The sequence below is a fragment of the Leucopleurus acutus genome (genome assembly GCF_964270905.1).
Source record: "Leucopleurus acutus genome assembly, chromosome: 9".
Classification (NCBI taxonomy): domain Eukaryota; kingdom Metazoa; phylum Chordata; class Mammalia; order Artiodactyla; family Delphinidae; genus Leucopleurus; species Leucopleurus acutus.
In genome coordinates, this window is record NC_139144.1 from 36,985,205 (window position 1) to 37,000,585 (window position 15,381).

Sequence of the window (15,381 nt, forward strand, 5' to 3'; positions counted from 1 at the left end):
AACACATTTCATTCATTCAACATAAAATTATTAATCACCTACTGTGGGGTAAGCTATATGTTAGATCTTGTGCATGTGAAGATGGATAAAATACAATCTCTGCTTTTATGCAGATTATAGATTAACAAAGCAGAATGACTAGAAGGTAGATAAATTGAGATATAACAAGTTATAAGTTAGAGTAGATCATGAGGATAAGGTAACCAACACAATGGGAAATTGAATGGTTGTCCTAACACTACACCTTGGTTCTTTTACCCAGAAAAGGATGCATTCATTTAAAAACTTTTAAAAATTAATATTAATTTTGCTCTCTCACATCTGAGCCTTTGAAGATCACTCAGGAGCACCCTTCCTGCCTTCCCTGTACAGGTGCCCATATTTTCTTTTCTAACTCAACTCTTTAACTTTTGCCTCTATCAGTTCTCTCCTCCTGAAAGTGAATGGTAAGGGCACAACCAATGGTGAAGGCAGGAATGGGGGCATGATAATCTACTGGGATACAAGCAAATATATCAGACATTACTCTTTTGGCGTAATGACAGAAACTCAACTCAAACTTGATTATTTAGGCAAGGAAAGTGAATGTACTGTCCTTCAACCAAAGTGTAAGGGTGAGGAATATGCCACTCATTGGAGACTACTGCAGCAGGGTTCTCTCACCGTCTCACAGGCCTACTATTTCCACAATGTTCATCTCATTCTTTCAGACAGATTTCCTCCACTCTGTGGAAACAATGGCTACAGCTAGCTTCCAGGCTATTATAATACAGCAAGAGCCCCTTCAATTTTCTTTCATTTGAAAAACGCTTTAGAAAGGTTTTGATTAGCCAGGTGACACCGGGAACAATGAAATGTGATCCGAAGAGTAAGGTCTAAGATGATTGTGGCTTTTGTTCAACCACACAGTGGTGGGAAAGGAAGAAAGAACACATCTGAGAAGAAGGGTAATGAGTGATGGGGCAAACAGAAGCAGCCATACATGCATGTTGGTTTTCAGTGAATGTCTACAGAGTTCCTGCAATGTGCCCAGCACTGCACTGGTGCCACAGTCTAGTAGGCGAGAATAAGATTATTCAACTAATCTACAAATAAGCCCTCCCAAAGGAGGACAGGAGCAGCTGCCATGTTCCAGGTGAGTTCCACTCTCAAGCAGCTCTCTGAACATGACCACAGCCAGCTCTATCAGCCTGGTATCAGTCAGGAAAACTAAGCCACTGTGTCTCCAAAATAGTCTCTAAATTTCATTTAGAAATTAGGCTTTACACAGATGTTGGAGAGCTGGGGAGGGAAGATCAGAGAGTTGCCATGGAAAACCAAGGACACTAAAGCTGGAAAGTTAGGGAAGTTTTTGAAGACCTCTACCATCTGCAGCAATGATGTTGGTGGTTCTCACATGCTTGCTTGAAAAGCTGCTATGACTCTTCATGCTTACCTAAAGTCTGGCTGTCACCACATCCAGAAAATAATAGCTTTAACTTCTCTTCTGCTTTCCAAACCTCATGCAACTTCCTCTCAAAGGGAAATTCTACCCAGAATGAAATAGGGAAGGGGAGTCTGGGGAATGTAATTTCCCAGACCTTAGAAGGGTGCGATTATGATGCTGAGTTGGCAGCAGACAATCCATCACAGCATCCTTACCCTGTTTCAGATGTTAGCATGTTGGCCAACGTTCACTGATGACCCATTCCTGCCAGTCACTGTGCTCAGTATTTCATATGTGTTTTCTCACTGAAGCCCTAAAACAACCCCAGTGCTGGTGTGAGATGGAGAGAGTAGGAGGGAGTGTTTTATTTTCTACATTTTATAGATAAGAAAACCAAAGCCAAGAGAGGGAACTGGCCAATGGTTCTACAGCTGAAGTAACAGTGGAGCTGTGGTTCAAATCCTAATCTCTGACAAGAAAACCCGATTTTTGAACTGCACACACCATTGCCCCACTAATCTACTCCTTCTTTGATGTAATCGTTGGTTATGGCCAAGGGAGCCAAAGCTAGTTTATTTTCCCATGTAGTTTCACTGCAGATGGCACTTCTGATTTCAATGACTGTTGTCATTTGGGGAAATATGTTTAGGGGATGCATAAGGCTTAAAGTCTAAAAGATAGATGGATTCTCCCCCACCAATTGTGAGGGAAACTATATAGACCGTGTACACCATGGATGGTTGGGATTCCTTCTCTAAAATTATTCAAGGCAAAAAAAAAAAAGTATTTGCAAATGACTTAGTGATAGGACTAATCCTTTTTAAAATGGGTAATAGTAACTCTTCTGGGAAATTTTAAGAAAAATTTATGTCCTCATGAATTGTAACATAGTATGAAAGTGTGATAAAATGAATTGAAAGGTGCTACTGCAATGAAAATGCAAGGCAGTTATAATGGAATATGAGACAAAGAGAGCTTGCCAGAAAAAAATGTACTAGTGGTTAATTAGAACAATTTTTGAAAGGAAGAGAGAAAAATAAGAGAGAGAACAAGAGAGGATGTAACAGAGGTTGATAATATATAAAAGATTCAAGTAAAATATTCTGGTCCTCAGAAAGTAGCAATCAGTAGAGCAAGAGTGTTCAAAGGGCTTAGTGAAGAAGCCTTCAATACCACTCCAGTCCTTCTGTAGGATCTCACACTCCCCATACAATCTCTGCTTGCTAATTTCATTTCTAGGTACTTTGATATTGGGAGTGGGGTATCTTGTATAATAAATATGATCTTTTTTGATTACTGCAAAGATGTATTCTAAAATAAATACATATATCTGAAATTTGCTTTATAAATGCATTTCGGATCCATATATAATCAAACTCACAAATTTCCCAAGACCTCACTATAGAAATGATATATTGAAATCTTGGACACAGAAAGCTGAGAGCCAAATACTAGGCCACTAATGACAACTCCATCAAGACTCAGAAGCCCCATGGGTGTCATCACGAAATAGCCGTCAGCCTTACCATCCTGTGTTCACAGAGAAAAATGCAGATGTATTTCAGTCCATGTGAAGATGAAAAAACTGTGTCAAATTTGTGCCACTGGGAGTTAGTGTGCTGTAATTCTGATTTCTCAACTTGTATGGGGAGGATGTTACAAGGCTGTCCCCATTTGGTATCTGTGATGATTTAAACACCTGATCTTAAGAATGGCAGTAAAACTACCCTCTAAGTGCAAGAGAAAATAGTTTTATTAATAATTAATAATCAATCTTCCATATTAGGGGGATGGATTCAAGAAATGAAATGATTTTTTTTAAAACAATTCATGAGGCACAAGCAACAAATTGTCTATGATAAAATGATATTTTAACCCTTTTGTCTGGTATTTGCATATCCTAACAATAAGCATCATCAAATGTGAGGTAATTAAACATAGTAATTTGCTAATTCCAAAGACGTTTCATGTCAAATTTTGAGAAGAAATAAGAATGATGTCACTTGTGGAAAGCAAACAGGCTACCTGTAGTGGTTTACAGTCACTCAGTTGAACTACTCAGAGTTTTCAATGCTTATGATCTCTAGCTATTCCTAGATATTTTCTCCAAAGTCTTTAAGCTTCTTCCTATTCAACTGGTACAAGCCGCAACATGCCAACTTGTCATCATTCTATCATCCCTCACCACTGAAATTCAAAAGAAAATTCTTGCTGAGGTGGCTTGGAAGGAAACACAAAATTGTAAAATTATTAGTAAATAAGGCCTCTGGACAGCAGTCAGGTAGCATGCATTCATTGTGAAACTCAATGCAGCCTCAAGGGTCTCTGCTATCTCCTCTTAGGGTGGCTTCTGAACTGTAGCTGGAAAAATGCAAAATATAGATAAGTGGATGGAGTCAAGTGGCATGGGGATTTGGTAAAGCCACTTTTAATTTCTGGAAGTCTGTATGAAAAATAAAACCAAAATCAAAATTCAAAAGTGTTGGGTAGAGTGAACCCAATCTCTAGATATTTGGCTGTACAGACTCAAAAGCCCCAAGCCTTCTGGCCAAGTGCAGTATGATTGGCAGCTCGCAGAGATGTCTGGGTTGGAAATAGCAGGCGTGTGGATCACGGCTGAGGTGAGTAAAACAGAAATGTGTAAATCCCTGGAGAAAGAGTGTGGAGAGAGGGAAATGGTATTTTGGCATTCAAGGAACTTTCTGGATTCAGTATATCATATCAAATAAAAGATAATGTGCACTTGGCAATAGAAATAAAATTTAGGAAGGACTCATTAGGTGAGATCAATCTGATTCCTTTGAAAGAAATTCTGCCTCAGGTTGTAGAGTTGAGTAATTATGAATGTCAAGAAGAAACTTATTTAATTATAAATCAGAATGGGGATGAAACTGAATAGTAGCAAAAGGGAAAATAGGAGCAGCAGTGATTAAATGGTTTCAGAATAGTGTAATAGTACTTAGGCAAGGGTAATAAATTGCTGAAGTGTGAACTTAGTTTACAAACTTGTGACATATGGCCCTGCTGGGTTGATTTCTATTTTATCTAAGTTGGTGTTTTCAACCTGTTCTGTAATAGCCATGTCTCACTGTGTGTGTATTTGCTTTTCTTCTTGTCTTGACATCACATGCTGTACAGACACCACCATTAAAGCGTTTTCATAGTGAAAAAAAAAAAAGTTCTCACCGGTAAATCATGTACCAGCCAATTCCAAAATGAAAAGAAAAACACATGCAAACACACACCCTTATTCTCATAAAAATTCATGTTTTAACCTTGAACCTCTGACATGTGGTGACAAAGAATGTAGATGCGTAGGAGAGTCAAACAGAATCAGTAGCACCTTATTATCAAGTTCTACGGACCTCTGTTAATTCTTCAATCTGCAACATGGGGTCTACCTACCTATGCTGTAACATCTTTGAAATGAGGAAGTTATGATGGGGTAAGGCTTTATATAGAACAAACTTGAGTCTAGGACATGGGTCCATAACATACTGTGGAGAAGGAAGGGAGGGAGGGAGGGAGGGAGGGAGGAAGGGAGGAAGGAAGGAAGGAAGGAAGGATCCAGATAATTATGAGTTAGAATAATAGGCTGACAGTAATAAAGATTCCCAAGGTATATATATTCCAGAAAGTGGGAAAATGAGAGAGAGAGGCTCTGAGGAATGATATGGAAGTAAAGGAAGACAAGCTGCTCCATGATGAGGTATCACAGAAAGTTTCTGCGGTGGCAGGGTTCTGGACCAATTGTGGGACCGTTTTGACAAGGATTTTATACATCAAATAAGGGATGGACATATTTTAAAATTCCATATGGATTATTTTGAACCTAACTGGTCAATTGTATGTTTGCTTCTCATCATACAAGAAAGATGATAGTCAAAGCCAGTATGCTTACCTAGGATTGGGTGTAATTCTCTGATGTCTGGTAAGCTCCTGTTTTCTTCACCTCTTCACAACATGCTAGGTTGGAAAGCAATTAATGGAGAGTATTATTATTACTACAGGGATGACCTTATATTTACTTTTCTTTTTTAAAAGAAGGAAATCACCTGCAAATTTCAGTTCTTAATTTTCAATATAATGCTGTTTGGGCATTTTTTACAATATACCAGTGTGTAGAACCACTATCAATGGTAAAGAACTCTTAAAAAATCAAAAGATACAAAGACCAAAATCCATTAGAAAAATGTGCAGAGAACCTGAATGGACAATTTACAGGGTATGATATGCAAATGACCCTTAAACATGAAAAGATGCTCATATTAAATTTTTGTCCACCAATCCCAATTTTAGTAATCTAACCTAAACATACATTCCTCAAAATACAAAAATGTATGCTCAAGGGTATTCACTGCAGCATTATTTGTAAAATCAAAATAGTGGAAATGACCTAAATGCTCACACATATGAGAGCGGTTGAATAAACTAGGGTACTTTCATACAATGGAGGACTATCAAGCTATAAAAGGAATGAATATCTCTATTAACTGACATTGAGGGATTCCAAGGATATATGCATTAGATGAAAAAAAGCAAGGGCCCCCAATTTTTTATTACACCCTACCTTTTGTGTGAGAAAAAAGGCCATACATGTGTATGCATATTTCTTTCTTTCTACGTATCTGTTCTATAGACTGAATGTTTGTGTCCCTCCAAAATTCATGTTAAATCCTAACCCCAAATGTGATGATATTAGGAGATAGACATGTCACATAAAATATACACGTACCTGTAAAATAGCAGATAGTGCAGTTAAGAACACATTTATCAACGATTCCTAATTTTAAACTCAATATTTATACTGATCTCTAGACATTCTCCCATCTCCCATAATTCTGAAATGTTTACTACAACTTCTTTTTCATTTACGAAAAAAATTCCTCATTTCCTCATGACTTTTTTCTTCTCTTACCCCCCTTCTAAATGCCTACAGCTTCATTCACCAGAACTATTTCTGACTGCTCACTGTAAACTTAGTTCACTATGGAATTATTTCAAACCCCAAATTCTTTAAATAGGTTAAAGATTCCCTTTAAAATTTTAGACATGGATTGTCTGTAGTTTTTGCAGTTATAGCACGTTACTTGGGAATTCCCATCTGTATCCAATGTGAAACTGGCCTCATGCCACAGTTATTTTCTTGAGTTTCTTTCCTAAAAGAAAAAAAAAGGAGAAGAGAATTAACCCTAAAAATAGCAATCATATTTCCATACACATCAATGTGAGTGTATTCTTTCTCAATACCTTATCTAGTATTTTTTTCTTTGTATTTATTTATCTAGAGCCCAGCTTGCTAGACAGCTTCACTGGAAACTCATCTAATATGTGGCTACAACTGCAGATCTGCAAAGGGATCAGCATGTGTCAATATCATACAAAAAGTGCAATGTAGTATAATATAAACCAAGAGACAGTTTTGAACGGTATGAATTTCAGGTCTATTTACATAGAAGATATTTATTCTAGGAGACCTAACATTATCCATGAACAGACAAATTCATTCATACAAACATTATCAACCAATGTTGTTGATTATCCTCATGGAAAAGACCAGAGGGCTTAACTGATTCTTTTAAACCTTCCAATTCCAACTGAACTCTAATAAAACAGTAGGTCTTCTTACAGATCCTGGAGGTTGATATAAAATTATATGAGTAAGTAAGTATTCAATTACATATTTTCTAATTTTAGGATTTTTCGTATTCTTCCTTCGTTATGGACTTAATATTGTGTCCCCCTCAAGATTCACATGTTGGAGTCCTAACCCCCAATGTGAGGGTATTTGGAGATGGGGCCCTTGGGAGGTAATTGGGATTAGAAGAGGTCATGACGCCATGAGGGTGAAGTCAACATGATGGGATTAGTGCCCTTACAAGAGGACGAAGATCCCTCTCTCTCTCCCCCTCCTTCTTTCTCTCTCAATGTGTGCGCATGCGTGTGTGTGTGTGTGTGTGTGTGTGTGTGTGTGCGTGCGTGTGCGTGATGTGAGGCCACAGTGAGAAGGCAGCTGTCTGCGAGCCAGGAATAAAGCCTTCACCAGAAAATGACCATGCTGGCTCCTTGATCTTGGACTTACAGCCTGTAGCTTGTCTTTTCATGTTTCAAACAAGGTCTTTCGCAGAAGAAATATTTTTAATTCTGATGAAGTCCAATTTATCAGTGTTTCCTTTTACGAATTGTGCTTTTTGTGTCAAGTCTAAGAATTCACTGGGAAGCCCTATAACTGTGGATTTGTCTTTTTCTCCTTTCAGCTTTGTGAGTTATTCCTACCATATTTTCCAACTCTGTTGTCTAGTACATACATATTTAAGATTGCTGTGTCTTTGTGGATTGGTCCTTTTATAATTATATAATATCCCTCTCTGTCTCTGGAAATTTCTTTGCTCTGAAGTGTACTGATATTAGTATAGCCACTCCTACTTTTCTTTTTTTTAAATATTTCCATGATATATCTTTTCCCATCCTTTTATTTTCTACCTGCTTATCTCATTATATTCGAAGTGATTTTATTGTTATCAGCATACAGTTGGGTCATATTTTTAATCCAATATGTCAGTCTCCATTGTTTAACTGGCATATTTAGACTATTTACATTTCGTGTTATTATTGATATGTTAGGGCTTTAGTTTGTCATTTTTGGGGGTTTTTTATTTTTGCTCCTTCTGTTTTTTATTTCTCTGTTTTCTTTTCATGCCCTCCTGTGGGTTACTTGAACATATTTTATAATTCTCTTTTGATCTATCTATAGCATTTTGAATATGCCTCTTTGTATAGATTCCCTGGTATATACATAGGTATAGGTATATGTAACATCACAGTTTACTGATGTTCTCATTTTACCAGCTCAAGTGAAGGACACAAACATTAGTTCCCTTTACTTCTCATTACCCTTACCCACTTATAATTATCTTAAATATTTTCTTTACATATATTTAGAACTGCAACAGTTTTATAATTTTTGCTTTAACCATCAAACATAATTTTGAAAACTCAGGAGAAGAATATAGGCCTACTGTATTTACTGATATTTTTGCTTATTATGTCCTTCCTTCCTGATATAATAAGGTTCCTTCTTATATTGTTTCCTTTCTGTTCAGAGAATTCCTTTAGCCATTCTTTTAGGGTAGGTCCCCTGGGACAAATTCTTTTCATTTTCCTTCCTCTTGATGTCTCCTTCACTTCCGAAACACATATTCATTAGCTGTAGGATTGAGCTGACAATTCAGCACCTGAAAAATACTGTGCCACTTCCTTCTAGTCTCCATGGATTCTGATAAGAAATCTTGTCATTCTAATTATGTTTCTCCTACACATGAGATGTTGTATCTCTATGACTGTCTTCAAGATTTGTCTTTAATTTTCACTTTAATTTTGATGCGCTTTGGCATTGATTTCTTTGGGGCTCATTCAGTGTCCTAATTCAGTAGGTTACGTCTCTTGCCAAATTTGGGAAGTTTTCAGCCATTATTTCTTTGAATATTTTTTCAGACCTGCCTTCCTTCTCTCCTTCTAGGACTCCAATGACATGAATATTAGCTCTTTTGTTATAATCTCCCTGGTCCCTGAGGCTCTGTTCATTTATGTTTAGTTTATTTAATCTCAGATTGAATAATTTCAATTTTTTATTTTTTCAATAATTTCAAAGCTATTTGTTTCTTTGTCCACTCCATTCTACCACTGAGCCCATCCACGGGCCTTTAATTTTGCCTATTGTATTTTTCAGTTCTAAAATTTCTATTTGGTTCTTCTTTATATCATCTATTTCTTTGCTGAGACTTTCTAATTTTTTATTTGTTTCACATATATTTTTAGTTGCTCAGTGAAGTATTTTTATGATGACTCTTTTAAGGTATTTGTCAGATAATTCTAACACCTAGGTCATCTTGGTGATTGTCTCTTTTCACTGAGTAGGAGATCTCCCTGATTCTCATTGTAAGTGACTTTCTGTTGCAACCGGGACATTTTTGTTTTATGTTCTGAGGCTCTGGATCTTAAACTTCTGCTTTAGCTAGCTTTCTCTCAAACTGCTCTGGCAGGGGAAGGGGGAAGCACTATATCATTATTGTTAGGTTGTGGTAGCAGCTTACATTACCCACTTATCCTCCACTGGCACAAGGAGGGAAGCTCCTCATTATTGCTGGAGGAGGGGGGAGGCGTGGTGGTGGCTTAGCTATTTTGAAAGTCTTGACTTTTCACTAGGGATCCTCTGATTCCACCTGAAGGAGGGGAAGGGATGCTTTACTACTTCTGGGTGGGAGACAAAATCCAGTCTCCCTAGTTAGTCTCCACTAACGTGGAGGCTTAGAATGAGGCTTATTATTGGCCAGCAGGGATAAAAGTCCCCGTTCCCTACTTGGCTTTCCCTGACATCACCACAGTGGGGGTGTTGGGGTGTCTCATTAGACCATCACGAAGGCAAATTCTAGGCTTTCCACTCAGCTTGTACAGGTTGAAGTTTAGGGTGATACTACAGAGTTTTATGTGGGGCTTGGTTTGAATAAAATGACTATTATCTAAATGTTTTCTGTCTTGGATCACAGAATTTTAGTGTTTAAAGGAACTTTAAAAATCATACAGTCCAATCCTCTAATTTTATATATGAGGCCCAGAGAAATTAAATATATTGCCTATGATCATAATTTCTAGTTAGCATTAGATATTGGATTAAAACATAATCTTAAAACTCTTTGGAGTCCTACTTCAAGGTTTTTTCTCCTTTACTAGGTACTTTGTACAGCCACATTTAATTCAGGCAATGAAAGAATACCATATTAAATATTTCAAAATCATTTTGTATTTTTAGACAACTATGCATTTGTAAATTTAATTGTCCAAATATAAATGTTTCGCTTTATCAATGTATGATATTATAGCAAAGTCCTGAAGTTTCTAGAGCTATAATTTCAATAAAAATTGGTGTATTCACATGACCTAATGGTTAGATATTTATTCTCCTTTCTCCTATAAATTTTTCGAACACTTGCCTTGACATTTGCTCCTAAAATACTTCACTGTTTGAAGTTTAACAGGATATATGCCATTGTAAGAAATGCTATCTTTTCAAAGCTGTGCCTTAAAAGCAGCTCATTTCTCATAGTTCCCAATGGCATATGTCATAATAGAAGAAGATGAGGTATATTTAGAATTTTTGGTATGCTCCTTGGAAGAGGTCTTCGCCTTGGAATAAGAGGAACACGACTGAGGTGTTATCCTTAACACCAGGATTAGAGAATTGGTAACTATCCAAAATGGAGACAAAGACTAAGTCTACCAAATTCCAAAACATTTTTTTGCAGGAGGATCTCCTCAGTTAAAAGTGTCTCTTCAGTCCATGTCTGCTTTTCAGTGTTCGAAATTAGAATGTGAATTTATTTTATTAAGGATAATAAATGAGAATTCTGTCTATGCTTTCAAGAGAGACTCACTGACAGCCAATTGGAAACTTGAGATTAAAAACCCTAATATCTGTCTATAGAAAAGACATTTACAACACAAACATTTTAAGGTTTAACACATACTTTTACCTCTTATAAGTAATGAACTGTCTATATTAAAGACCCAAATTGTGTGCATGATAGAAAAAGTGGGGTGAATAGAAGCAATAAGTTACTGCACTGTGTTTGAGAGAAAAGAGTACACTGGATGTGCAAGTGTAGAAAAATATAAAATGTCACAGGAATATAGTATGAAAATAGGAGCTTATGAGTTATAACAACTAGTGATACATTCATTTGTGCAGATCATATTATTACCTAATATTTCTGTATATATGTGCAATAATCTTGGCCTTCTATTACTTAAGGCTCTGCCACATTTAGCTGATATACAATTTTCATTTTAACATAAAAATCTTCCTTTTAACATTTAAACAATACTTACTGAGTACACAATCACATAATAATTTGTTGTGATATTAATATAATAATTTGTTAAGTATCTGCTATGAACTGGACCAAGTACTAAAAATTGTTTAAACCTAATTATATCTTTATATGTTTGTAGTTCTGTGACATGACATATATTTGCAAATGTGCAAAATTACAATCAAGATTGTGTGATATATGTTGTAAGAGCAATAAACATCATTCTAGTACAGAAGATGAATGATAACTGATTTCTTTTGAACTTCTAAATTCAAGCCCAGGCAACATGTAAAAATACTCCACAGTTAGAAAAGCCCAGGAATCTTGTTTCTAAATTTAAAATCTACCATAGAAGAGAGGATGATTTTCTTAAATTTGCACTTAAGAAAGAAATACAGGCATACAGAGCCAAAAAAAAAGGTTACTTAATGTTAATCTACTTTGATAAAGATTTATATTCCTCTATGAAACCAGATGGTAAAGATTATATATTTTGATATAAAATGGATAAATATGCCATGATGGAAAGAAAGTATTATGGAGAGAACTTTGATCTATGGAGGTGCTAGAAACAATTAAAGATATGAAAGAAGTAAGTATCACCAGTCCCAGATGGAGTTCCTGTGAATTTGACTAAGTGTTCCAAGACTATTTGACAATTCCTCCAGCAGATGTTTTTAATCTTGGATTGAGAGCCCAAGCATTACCTGGATGCATGAAAAAGGCTACTTTGGAAGTGATGGCAGGAAAGGAATCAGGATTTTGACTCTGGCTCTCCATTTTAATTGGTCTTGGTGACATCGGTATCTGTCAGCCAACACCCACTCTTTGGTGATTATCTCTGTAGGATGCATAAGAAAGAATGTGGGTCAAAAGGACCATTTGTAGACTATGGTAAGAAGGAAATCAAACATGGTTATATAGTCCCTAAAGGTATCCAACAGCAAAGTTTTACACACAACAAGGGAATTAAAAGAAGCGCGGATTAGCTTCCTTCAATAAGGGTAGACTTGGAAGTAGTATGCCATCCTTCTAGATGACAGAGCAGTGGACATCTCATCCTGACATGGCCCAAATATTACAGACAACTTAGAGTTTGAGGGACTACTGGGAAATTATTATCAGAAAAAAAATCTTGGCATAACTGCAAATAGTGAGTTGTCTACTACTGCAGCCTGGAGTTTTAGATGCAATGTAAAAGTTCAAGAAAAAAGATGATTTTAGGTTCAATGATGCTTGTTTTGTAGGCAACAAACAGCAAATAAATAGTCATTTACCTCTTTACTATTGGGTAATTTGAAAAGAAGAGTATTTCCAAAGACAGGGGAAATGATCAGTAGACTTTTCATTCATACCATGGAAGTTTTTTGTTAGCACCTTCCAAATCTCATTTGGCAAAAGTCAAATATATTCTCAGCAGAATGCAAATGTGCAAAAATCCAGAAAGGATTTGCTTCCCGTGGGCACATGGAAATTTCACAAGGCAAGTGTGAAATTTAAGTGGCAAATTTCAAAACTGTCAAAATTGCTTTCCTTTACTTTTACAGGTAATTAGAGTCATTAAAACCAATTATAAGCTAAGAATTATTTACCAAGAATCTCTCTCTCTCTCTCCCCTCCTTCTCTGTTCCCCCTCCCCAGGCTCTCTCACTGTCTCCTTCTCATTCTCTTTTTTATTCCAGACACTTTCCACTTACAGCCCTAGAGAAATAAATATTTCAGAGAGGAATTCCATGCTTTTTTTGGAGGAAAAATTCCCCAAGAGTTCAGTAACGCTCTATAGAAACAGTTAGTGCTGGGAGGCCTTCCCTGCTATATTTAAAACAATATTATCAGGCACGCCAATTAAAACCTTGTGGGACTGGGTGTGGTGGTGGAAGCAACTTCAGGTCACTATAGAATACAGAGAAAATGTTCAAAGCAAATCTCTAAATGAAAAAATTGAAATTAGGTCTCTTTTCCTCCCATTTTAATAGAAAGGATGGTTCATTCTTATATCCACTCTGCTGTTGATATAACCTTAAAATTTTGGCAACATGTCTCAGAAAAACTGACCACATACCCGCCTTTTATTCCATGAAAGATGGGGAAATGCTGATTGCTGATCTGGATACGTTTCTGAGGAGATGGAGAGAAGGTTCGTGAACCTTAGCATTATTATAGTTCTCAAGGCAAGACTGTTCCAAGAACAAGTTTGGATAGAGGGAAAGCACAGTGATTTTCCATTTTAGAACTCTATTCTCTAGGTTTCTGTATGACTGACCACCCAGAATAATAAAGTATTGTTATAGTATAAATGGTGGCATTCAAGTATTTATGAATCAGTGTAATTTAATAGCAGGGCTAGTAAAGTAATTTGATATTAAAGAGAAAGAGAAAACCTATTATATTTCCATAATTATAAGCCACACTTGTTTTCACATTTCTACAATTAGTATTTTTTTAAATTAATTGATGTGTACTTTTGTAGTGAGTTTTTTTTGAAAAGGTGTTAGTAAATCAGTGATGCTTTTTCATGTTATCCTCGATTTGAAAAAGTACATTATTTGCTCTAAAAATGATATTGTTTAATTTTCTGTGGATCTTTATTACTCTGTCTCTCATATCTATAACCAAAAAGACCAAGTGAAAATCAAATGGTAGCTATTACATGATTATATTTGGAAGACTCTCCACTAAAACACACACACACACACAATTATGAAGAAGTATGTCATCTTCTTCAAACATCAAAGAGAGCTACCACCCAACACTTCACATTATGAAAGTAGGCCTTGGGCCAGTGTGTTAGTTCGTTTGGGCTGTTACAAAAGAATACCATAGACTGGATGGCTCATAAACAAGAAAAATTTATTTCTCACACTTCTGGAGGCCAGAAAGTCTGAGATCAAAGCACTGGCAGATTTGGTGTCTCGTGAGGGCCAGCTTCCTGGTTTACAGAAGGCTGCCTTCTCTCTGTAACCTCACGTGGTGAAAGAGGGTCAGAGAGTTCTCTGAGGCCTCTATTTTCAAGGGCACTAATCTCATTCATGAGGCCTCTGCCCTCATGATCTAATCACCTGCCAGAGACCCCACCGCCAAATACCATCACATTAGGTATCCGAATTTAACATATGAATCTTGGAGGCATGAGAACATTTGGTCTATAGCAGTCAGTGAGAAGTCAAATTATTGTTTGGAACCACATATAGTCTAAGTCTAAGGAGTTAAATATCTTCAAACTATGCTGTGTTGTTCCATCCCAAATGTTTCCCTTCTACCCTGATATAAAGGTAGTTGTAGAGAATATTTAAGATAGTATAAGACAGTCACTTATATAGCCCACTAGACAGCTTCTCCACTGAAGCAACACTGAAATCAGAAAGGACAGGTGGGAAGGCGGGAGGGTATGGGATTCATATCTTACTTTTTATAGGATGAAGTTCATCATTATGTATGTGAATTTTTGGCCTTTATAATTTCCTCTCTGAGGGGCTCCATATACACAAAGTAAGTCAGTAGTAAACAGCTGCTTAAAGCTGAGTTATCTTCCTATCTGGAATTCTCTCGCTACCCTGTGTAATCCCATGGAATAACACTGTTGGAATAACCAAGTCTATACTTAAGAGATACATCATTTTCCATTTGACCCAACCTTTGCCAGGTGCAGTACCTAATTTGGACTAAGTGTAACAAAAATATATTTATATATTTTTTGATTAAAGTCTTAAGTTGGATTTTGATATGCATGGGAGAAAATGGACAAATAAAGCATACTCATTTCTAAAGAGTGTGAGATGATACACTGGACTCTTGAACAAAAGTTCTATGGGTAAGGGGTTGGTTGGGGGGGTAGGAAGAAGACATTTGATCTCCCAAGCAGCCTTGGAAAATTATTCATAAAGTCACTCTTCACTGTAAAAAATCTAGTCAATATTTGTTGCTACTCAAAAAGAATTGCAGTTCCTGAAAGCACTGAACTCCTTCTTTTACTTCCTGAACGCTTCTTTTTTTTTTATTTTTTGAGATCTATAACACTATCCTTATAAATTGGGTAAATCTCAAAAAGTTGGGCTGAAATCTTTTTAATAAAGGGGTGAATTTGGA